Source organism: Miscanthus floridulus, chromosome 2 (assembly GCF_019320115.1).
Source record: "Miscanthus floridulus cultivar M001 chromosome 2, ASM1932011v1, whole genome shotgun sequence".
Lineage (NCBI taxonomy): Eukaryota > Viridiplantae > Streptophyta > Magnoliopsida > Poales > Poaceae > Miscanthus > Miscanthus floridulus.
The window spans coordinates 95,593,567-95,604,070 of NC_089581.1; the positions used below are offsets into that span (position 1 = coordinate 95,593,567).

The 10,504-nt window shown below is 51.4% G+C and overlaps 1 pseudogene; it reads left to right on the plus strand.

The window, feature by feature from the left end:
* The first annotated feature begins 3,099 nt into the window (after positions 1 to 3,099).
* LOC136539220 (cytochrome P450 89A2-like) lies at positions 3,100 to 10,083 on the plus strand (annotated as a pseudogene).
* The last annotated feature ends 421 nt before the right edge of the window (positions 10,084 to 10,504 follow it).

Consider the following 10,504-nt stretch of genomic DNA (forward strand, 5'->3'; position numbering starts at 1 on the left):
TGTAATTTACATTCCTAGAATTGCCATGCTAGAGTAGGATTGGAACTTAGGGTGCTAAACTTTTGTGCGTTAGATCAAAAGAAACACTTTCTAGGCACAAGGGGTTAATTGGGCTAACCATAGAGTATAATTATTTCAAAAAATTTTAGAATTAGCCCAATTCACCCCCCCCCCTCTTGGGCATAGGGTTTATACTGGATCAGGCAACATACCCTACGTCCAGTTTGAGTCGGTCGATGACTTTATTCCTGAGCCTAGGTGCTCAAAGTTTGCTGTGGGGTTACAAATAGAAGGGAGAAAGATAGGGGGTACAAGAGGTCCAGTTGGACTCTGATCTGAAGGGCTGAGAGTGACGGGAGCCCCGCTATGCACTAAGTGTTCGAGCGTGTGCTTGTGGTTTGAACATGGTGGTTCGGTTGTTGTGTACTAGTGAACTGATCGATCTCTTTGTTGGAAGTGAGTGCATCCCCTTTTATAGATGAAGGGGATGGCCTTACAAGTGAGAGGGAGAGAGTACGTATGCTGCTAAGTCTTGCTGCTCACGCCAGCGGGTACAATATAATGGTAGGCGCCCACAATACTGTTTAATGTCAGATGCACGTGGGAGGTTGCGTCGTCTTCTTCTGGTATGGCAGATGTTGGTGCTTGCCATACTGTTGACACCCAGAGCCATGCAAAGTCTTTTACCATGTTCACCAAGTATGTTAAATGATGGCGCCCACAACACTGTTGACGCCCAGAGACATCTAGGGAGAGCCTTACTATGTTTGTCTGGTATGGGACTTGATGGCGCCCACAACAGTGTAGGGGAAAATGTCGACGCCTACAACATTGCTTAGATTCTGTCATGCCTGGGAGGTCACAGGGTACCGTCCTGCAGGTGTACAGGGCACGGTCCTTGGTATTGCGGTTGACTTGAGTGCCCTGCCCTAATTTCTCCATCTGTTTCCTGGTCCTTACCGAGCGGCCGTCTCCGATCGGTTGGTCCCAGTCGGCTCTGATCACGCCAATTAGAGAAGAGCAGTAAGCTAGGGTTCGGTGCATCCCTGGTCGGAGACGCGAGTTGGAATCGAAAGCGGTGTTTGGCCCGGCCTTCTGGTCGAAGAGGTCGTCCGGAGGTGGGCCGGTGCCGGAAGCGAGCGTTGTTCCTTCTTCGTGAGGCCCTCCGGTCGGAGAAGCGGGCCGAAGTCGAAAGCGGGCGTCATTCCTCCTCGGTCAGGCCTTCTAGTCGGAGATTGGATTGTCCTTCTGGCTTATCGTTTAGGTGTTTTGGGCCGGCCCATGAGTTGCGCGTTGCTTGCAACGTTGTCCGCTGGGCTGAGGCTTTGTTGGGAAGCCGGTCCGTGAGGGACCCCGGGTTTATGAACCCGACACTAACTGTGAAGACCAGCTTTCGCCTCTTCTTTGAATGCCCTTTTAGCTCTGCCTGTGGGAATTCCGTATCTATACAAAGGAACCTGAATCTGCAACCCTTGGATATGATCTCAGCCAGAACAACCTTTGGCAGTCCCATTTTCAGAGATCTCATAATCACAACTTGTTGGATTATGTGGAAGACAAGAAATGGTGTCAGTTTTGATGGAGAAGATTACAACCTCTGTCGTTGGAAGTTCAATTTTAAGGAGGACCTTGGTTTGGTTTGTATCAAAGCCATGCAAGATATGAAAGTACAACTAGAGCTTTGGCGCGAGAATTTCTCATGGAATATATCTTTTTCTCTTTTTTAGAGGTTTGAAAGAAGCTCTGTATCTTGTACATATTGTTTACCCTTTTAGTACAATACTATAGGTAGGGGTCTCCCCTGTTGAGGGTTTCAAAATAAAATACCTATACACTAACGATGGTTATTGTTTATCAACTCTAGGTTTCTATGATGTTGAGCAAAGATGAACATGGATGAACACTACTACTTCAGTTTTATTTTCTAGTACCCCTTGAAAACTTCATAGAAAACATGAAGTTGGCCTCCAACTTTAACTTTTTTTCTTAGAATAGAGTTTATGAAGTTGTCGTGTTAGATTGGAGCAGAGCAGTGCCCAATGAGACCCATAAGTACTAATCTACAGCTAGCTCTACGCGTGAAAAGTCACATCAAAGAGGCAAAGAATAATCTCCGAGATTAAGGGGGTGTTTGTTCCTACAGGAAAATTTTAGTCCATGTCCTATCGGATGTTTGAACACATGCATGAAGTATTAAATATAGACAAAAAAAATAACTAATTATACAGATTGTGGCTAATTTGCGAGACGAATTTTTTAAGCCTAATTAGTCCATGATTAGACAATGTTGTGCTACAGTAAATATGTGCTAATGACGGATTAATTAGGCTTAATAAATTCGTCTAACTCATATTTAGTTCTCCTAAATAGCATCCGAACGTCCGATGTGACATGGACTAAAATTTAGAGGGTGTTTGGTTCCTACAGGAAAATTTTAGTCCATGTCCCATCGAATATTTGACACATGCATGAAGTATTAAATATAGATGAAAAAAATAACTAATTGCATAGATTGTGGCTAATTTACGAGACGAATTTTTTAAGCCTAATTAGTCCATGATTTGACAATGTTGTGCTACAGTAAATATGTGCTAATGGTGGATTAATTAGGCTTAATAAATTTGTCTCGTAAATTAGTCTCCATCTGTGTAATTAGTTTTATAATTAACTCATATTTAGTTCTCCTAAATAGCATCCGAACGTTCGATGTGACATGGACTAAAATTTAGTTCAGGAAACCAAACACCCCCTTAGTCCAGGAAACCAAACACCCCCTAATCCCTTCTCTATTTAATGGAGTAAGCAGAACAGTCCTCATTTCTCTTCTCTATAGAACCTCACCATCAGATACGATGTCTAAAATAAGGGCTTGTTTGGCACGGCTCCTCCCGAGGGGCTCCTCCGGAGGAGCCGGAGCCGTTTTGGAGGAGCCACAAATTGTGGCTCCTCCAAAACGGCTCCGGCTCCTCTGTTTTTTATTGAAAACGGCTCCTCTAAGAAAACGTTTGGCAGGGCTCCTCTGGAGGAGCCGGAGCCGGAGCCGAAGAGGAGCCCTGCCAAACAAGCCCTAAAATCACAGCATCATCGACACTAAAACAAATGGAGCTCGCCTGGCCTCTCGCTGCTCTCCTCCTTCCTCTCTCCTTCCTACTGCTCTACCACGCCAAGAATGGTGGCAAGGCCAGCCGCCGCCTGCCACCAGGGCCAGCCGCCATGCCGGTGCTCGGGAACTTGTTCTGGGTCAGGCTCCATGGGATCAAGATCTTGTGTGCCATCCGCCGCTTCCACACGCGCCATGGCCCGCTGCTCATGCTTTGCATCGGCTACCACCTCGAGGTCACCGTCTCTGACTACCACCTCACGCACCTGGCGCTCATCGAGAGCGGCGCCACTCTGGCCGACCGCCCGGCGTCCGCATCCCGGGACCTCCTGGGACTGAACGCCTCCACCATCTCCACCTCAAGCTATGGCCTGCTGTGGGGGATGATCTGGCACAACTTCATGGTCGAGGTCATGAACCCTATGTGGCTCTGGTTGTTTGCGCCGGCTCGGGCGGCATTGGTCGTCGAGCTCACTGACAAGCTACACCACCGGCAGGAAGGGGACGGCACCATAGTGCAAACGTTCTAGTACGCCATGTTCTGGCTCCTTGTGACCATGTGCTTCATCGAGTGGCTCAACGAGCGCGCTGTGCGCGACATCACCGCAGCACAGCGTGACCTACTGCTATATGTTGGCCCTGGATCTCTTGTATGGGTGAGCCAACTGCTCACTGTCGTTGTCGACCACACACTATGGCTAGGATATAAGATCGAGAGAGAATAGAACGCACACACACAACACAAGCATCAGCATTGGTCGGAGCTCTGCAGAGGAGATGGCAAAACTGAACTCGCTCTCTTTACTGAGTTACAGTGGAAAACTATATATACAACTCTACCATCTAATCTCAGTACACAGACATGTTAGTCTGCCATGCTGCTACAGTGGCTCGATGTCATAGCAGGGCTAACTTTGGTGCCCGCCCCTGCTATGGCTATAGTATGGTAGGAGAGCCTTTCAGCGCCTGCCCTTGCCACGGCTACAGTGCAGCAGTAAGGGAGTCCTTTCGATGCCTGCCCCTACCACGCATATAGAGGGAGAGCAGCAGATTACTTTATAATTCTTCCCCTAATCTTGTTGCTAACCCTAGAACCTCCACCATGGCAATCATCTTTTTCAGCTCGGTGAACCGAAGACGGCCGAGCGGCTTGGTGAGAACGTCCGTGAGTTGCCAACTAATTTCAACGAACTCGATGACGATTTGCCCTCTATCGACACAGTCCCTAAGGAAGTGTAACTTGACGTCAATGTGCTTGCTCCAGTCGTGGAGAACTAGATTCTTCGTGAGGGCGATGGTAGGTTGGTTGTCCACCATTAGTGCTGGTGGGTGAGCTTCCACACCGGTCAGCTCGTCCGGCAACCGGCGCATCCATATATCTTGGCACGCCGCTGTGGCTACCACCATGTACTCTGTCTCGCATGTGGATAGTGCCACCACCTTCTGTTTCAGGGACAGCCATGAGGTTGGAGCCGACCCGAGGAAGACAAGCACGCCAGAGGTGCTCCGCTGTCCGTTGATGTCCCCTGCCATGTCTTCATCACTAAACACAGTGAGCTGTAGCCTACTTCCTCCAGTCTTGGGGAAGACGATAACCTGATCCACCATCCCATTGATGTAGCGCAGCAGCCGTTTTATCATAGCCCAGTGATCCCCTCGAGGATCCTCCATGAAGCGACTGACGTAGCCCACGATGTACGCAATGTCTGTCCTCATGTGGACTAGGTAGCGTAGACCGTAGACGATGCTCCGATAGAGTGTTGCATCTACCTTCGCCGTGGTACTAGCCTTCATTAGCTTCAGCCACTCCTCCATCAGAGTCACGCACGGCTTGCACTCAGCCATGCCGCTCTGCTCTAATAACTTCGAGGCGTACATGCTCTAACCGAGCATAAGCGCCTCCTTCTCCTATCTCACCTCGATGTCGAGGTAGTAGGAGAGCACGCCGAGATCGCTCATTCGAAAATGAGCTGCCATCTCACGCTTGAAGCTGTCGATGTCCTTCACACGTGCGCCGGTGACGATCAAGTAATCCACATACACACCGACGATGAGCTCCTTCTTCCCCCATCACCATGTGGAGAGCGCATATTTGGTTGCGCACCACGTAAACCCAAGCTCGCCCAGTGTGGCATCAAGCTTGGCATTCCACGCTCGTGGGGCCTACTACAGCCCGTAGAGCGCCTTGTGCAGTCAGAGCACCCTATGCTCCGCTCCCTTGACAGCAAAACCCAGAGGTTGCCTAACGAAGACCGTCTTCATGAGCTCACCATTGAGAAAGGCAGACTTGACGTCGAGGCAGTGGACATGCTAATCCTTCACTGCTGCTATGGCCGACAGCAAGTGAACGAACTCCATTCATGCCACTAGAGCAAAAACATCCTTGAAGTCGATGCCCTTGCACTGGACAAAGCCTCGGGCGATGAGGCACGCCTTGTGCTTAACAATAGCACCGCCCTCATCCCGCTTGACCTTGTACACCCACTTTAGGCTGATCGAACGATATCCTAGAGATGGATCGACGAGCTCCCAAGTCTCATTTTCCTCGATTGCCTTTATCTCCTCCAGCATCGCCCGTCGCCAATTTACATCACGCTCGGCCAGTGCGAATGTGGGTGGTTCCTCTACACTGACGAGAAGCAGTTCTGGGTCATTGAGTAGCCGACCCGCCAGGCTTGAGGACCATGTGCCACTGACGATGTTGTCTAGCCTATGAAACCGCACCTCCTCACCATCGTGGAAGGCATCCACGAACTCGGTGATGTCACTTGGAGGTGAGGCAAACTCAATCAGCGTCGATGGAGTCCCATGTTCCACTGGAGTGGTCGGCATAGCACCCGGAGTGCTCGCACCCCGGCTGCAGTGCCCGGCACTACTCCTAGACTGCTCGTCACCACTCCTAGAGTGGTCAGCACCACTACAGAAGTGCACGACACTAGTCTTGGAGTGGTCAGCACCACTCCAAGACCGCTCGGCACTGCTATGGGAGCATTCGGCACCTGTCCTAGAGTGGTCGGCACCACTGCAGGACCGCTCAGCACCACTCCTGGAGTGGTCGGCACCATTGCAGAACCGTTTGGCACCACTCTAGGAGTGCTCGGCACCCCTCTTGAAGTGCTCGACACCACCCTAAGAGTGCTCGGCTCTGTTGCTAGAGTGGCCGACACCTTCTCTCCAGCGTCTCCACCACTGTGGATGACCAAGTGCTCGACTACGAAGGTGCTAGTGAAGCCGCCAGCTTCACCCGTGCCTAGATTGTTCCAGTCCCAAGCCACCTTCTCATCGAACACGACGTCGCATGAGACAACCACCTTGCCTCCGCGTGGGTCATAGAGCTGGTATGCCTTGGTACCTTCCTCACAGCCAAGGAGCACCATCGGTGTTCTCCTATCCTGTAGCTTGGTGAGGACCAACTTTGTCTTCCTAACATGGCCAATGCAGTAGAATGTTTGGAGGAAGGACATGCTTGGCTTGCACCCATACCAAGCTTCGAGCGGCGTCATGCCCTTTAGGGCCTTTGTGGGCGCGTGGTTGAGGATGAACATCGTCGTGGTCACTACCTCACCCTAGAACCTTGCTGGCATGCTCTTAGCCTTCATCATGGATCAAGCCATGCTGACCACCGTCTAGTTCTGCCGCTTGACCATGCCATTCTGTTGTGGCGAGTATGATGTGATGTGGTGTTGCACCACACCCTGATTCATGCAATACACAACAAACTCTACCGAAGTGAATTTGCCACCACGATCAGTCCACAGCACGCGTAGCTTCTTGCAAACTCTGCCTCCACCCGTGCCTGGAACCTCTTGATCCCCTCCGCCGCCTCGTCCTTGCTCGTCAGGAATTACAGCCACATATAGCGACTATAATCATCCATGAGCAGGAGAAAGTACCGCCAACCACCGTTTGTGGATGGCGTGATTGGCCCATAGAGATCACCATGGATGAGCTCGAGAGCATCCGTCACATGATACTTGGCCGCCTTTGGGAATAGTAGCCTCCTCTACTTCCTAGCCAGGCAGCTGGCACATAGCTCGCCTACGTGCTTGATGTGGGGTAGCCCTCGGACCATCTTCTCTAGTCGACCGAGTGCATCAAAGCTAAGATAGCCAAACCGAGCATGCCATAGCCATGGCTCCTCGGTGTGCCATGCTGCCAAGCACACCGGCTGCTCCACCTTCAAGTCGAGCAGGTACAATCGATTACATGAGCATTTTACCTTCGCGAGAAGATGCCGCTCCCGATCCTGAATCTTTAGGATCCCGCTCTCGATTAGTACCTCGCATCAGTGCTCCTCCAGCTGCCCGATGCTGACGATGCTTAAACGTAGCTATAGGATGTAGTACACATCCGTCAACGCGCAGTGCTCACCGTTCTAGCACCTGAAGATGATGGTGCCATGCCCTCGGATCACCACCCTTGAGCCATCATCGAACTTTAGCATGCCAGTCACATTACCGTCGAGCTCAGAGAAGGCTTCCTTGGAGCCCGTCATGTGGTTGCTAGCGCCAGAGTCTAGGTACCACTACTGCTCCTGCTCACCGCCCACATGTCCAAGGTGGACTTAGGCACGTGGTTCATCGAGGTTGACATCCTTTAGAGCCTTGTCGTGCCCTTCCACCACCATCACCTCTCCCTTCTCCTTAGCCTCAACATCATGTAGTGCATAGAACGTTGCCATCAAGAGAGTGGCCTCATCATCCTCATCAGCCTACGCTAAATGAGCTTCAACCTTCTTCATTTGCTTATGATTTGGGCACTCTTTTGTCCCATGGCTCGTCTTCCTGCAGCGTTGGCAAGCATTGGGGTCGACCTTCTTCTTCTTCTCCGAAGAAGCATTGCCGTGGCGCTTGCCATCGCCACTGCGGCTAGAGGAGGCTTCCCCGGACTTCTTCTGGGCAGCCCACTCCTCCTCTGTCAGCAGCAGCTTGCTGCTGTCCGTCGTTGCTATGGCCTGCTCTATGCACTCATCCACCAACCGCAGATGGCCTATCACATCCTCAATGATAAGGGTGGACAAGTCCAACATCATCTCTATAGAGAGAGCGATCTAGATGTACTTTACCGACACGGAGTGGAGATACTTGGAGACCACCTCTTCTTCATCGATGGTGACGTCGTGGCTCCTCAGCTTGCTGATGAGCGACTGTAGGAGGAGGGAGAAGTCCTTCACTAACTCACCATCCTTGAACTTGAGGTTGGTGTACTCCTGCTTCAGTAGCTAGGCTGTCGCCTTCTTTGCACGATCAGAGCTGACGCGCATCACTACAATGGCCTCCCACGCCTCCTTAGTAGAGTTCTTTGCCCACAATGGCTCCCTATACTCCGCTGGCATAGCAGCGAGGATAGTCTCCAACACTAACATGTCATCTTCTTCATTGTCGGTGACCTTGTTAATAGCATTCCGAGCCATCAGGCTCTTAGCTTGACCTTCATGGTCACCGCCCACTCGTTATAGTTTGTGTGAGTCAGCGTCGACCAACTGGTGCCACTGACCTCCCGCACCATACCCACGATGACCTCCTGTCATGGCTAGGCAGACACAGCAGCGCTGCTGCTGTCGCCCATCTCCAAACCATACATCATCGTCAGCGGTAAGTCCAGCGATGGCACTGGTACGACTCCGATACCACTCGTTGGCCCCTAGATCTCCTGCACGGGTGAGCCGACTGCTCACCATCATTGCCGACCATGCACTATGGCTAGAGGTAGAAGAGGGAGGGAGAGCAGAGCACAAGTACCAGCATTGGCTAGAGCTCTGCAAAGGAGATGGGAAAACTGAACTCGCTCTCTTTACTGAGTTGCAGTGAAAAACTATATATACAACTCTAGTCATCTAATCCTAGCACACAGACATGCCAGTCTGTCATGCTACTACAGTGACTAGATGCGATAGTAGGGCTAACTTTGGTGTCCACCCCTGCTATGGCTACAGTGCAGCAGGGGAGCCTTTCGACATCGGCCCCTACCGTGGCTATAGTGCAGCAGCAGGGAAGCCCTTTCGACGCCTGCCCCCACTGCACGTATGGAGGGAGATCAGCATTTTACTTTACACTATATTCATCGACCAAGATGAGGGTCTTCGCCTTCCTGCCCACTATCACGAGGTGACTCTTCCATGGCCGCCTGCAGGCCATGATCACGATGCGCCAATGACTCAAGGACGCGTACATGCCACTGATCGACGCACGTAGGCAGTGCAAGAATAATCTAGGGGTGGGAGCCATGGCTGATCGTGACATGGTAGAAGATGAAGCGACACAAACAACGCTGCCGCACTCATACATTGACATGCTGCTTGACATCTGGCTCAATGATGACGGTGGCCGTGAGCTGACAGATGACGAGATTATCGTGCCGTGCTCCGAGTTCCTCAACAGCGGCATGGACACGACGTCCACGGTGCTGTAGTGGACCATGGCGGAGCTGGTCAAGAACCCGGGCATCTAGGACAAGCTCCATGATGAGATCAAAGCCACCATGGCAACCAGTGGCGGCTTAGATCACATCTCTGAGGAGGACCTGTAGAGGATGCCGTACTGAAAGCGATGGTTCTGGAAGGCCTCCGGCGGCACCCGGTGGGGCACATGCTGCTACCGCACACGCCGATCGAGGACATCGAGGTGGGTGGGTACGTGATCCCTAAGGGCACAATGGTGAACCTCTTGGTGGTGGACATGGGCATGGATGAGCATGTGTGGGAGCGGCTGACGGAGTTTGCGCCAGAGCAGTTCCTGCCGGGTAGCAATGGCGAGGGCGTGGACATTACGGGCACTAGGGAGATTAGGATGATGCCGTTCGGGGCTGGGTGGAGGATCTGCCCAGGCCTCAATGTCATGTCGCTGCACCTTGAGTTCTTCGTGGCCAACCTAGTGCATGAGTTCGAGTGGCGGCAGGTGGAGGGGGAGGAGGTGGACGTGGAAGGCGAGAAGGCCGAGTTCACCATAGTCATGGCGCGCCTCATCCCTAGAGCAACAGACTAGGCTACAGTGTAGGCGAGGAGGTTTTTGTTTACGTGCCTGCTTCATTGGTTGGACACTTGGACTGTGTTGTGTATAGTAGCTTATCTGTGTCTATATATTGGCAAATTAATTACTATACTAGTGCCTCTGTCGGAAAAAAAGGCAATTATATTCTAGGTCCAGTCAAAGTTAGAATATTAAGGTTCAGCAAGTTTATATAAATACTAATATCAGTATGAGTATGTGTAACTCTAAATAGATATATATTATGAAAATATATTTCATAAAAATATAAGGTAATGACTTAATTATGGCCCGCTATTTTTCGTCCGCGCGACAACTCCGTTCTCTCCACGCCACGCCCATCTTCCACCTCTCTCTCTCTCTAATTCATGGCGGCCTCCTCCCAGGCAGCTGTACCCACGCCAGCAACCACGCCCCC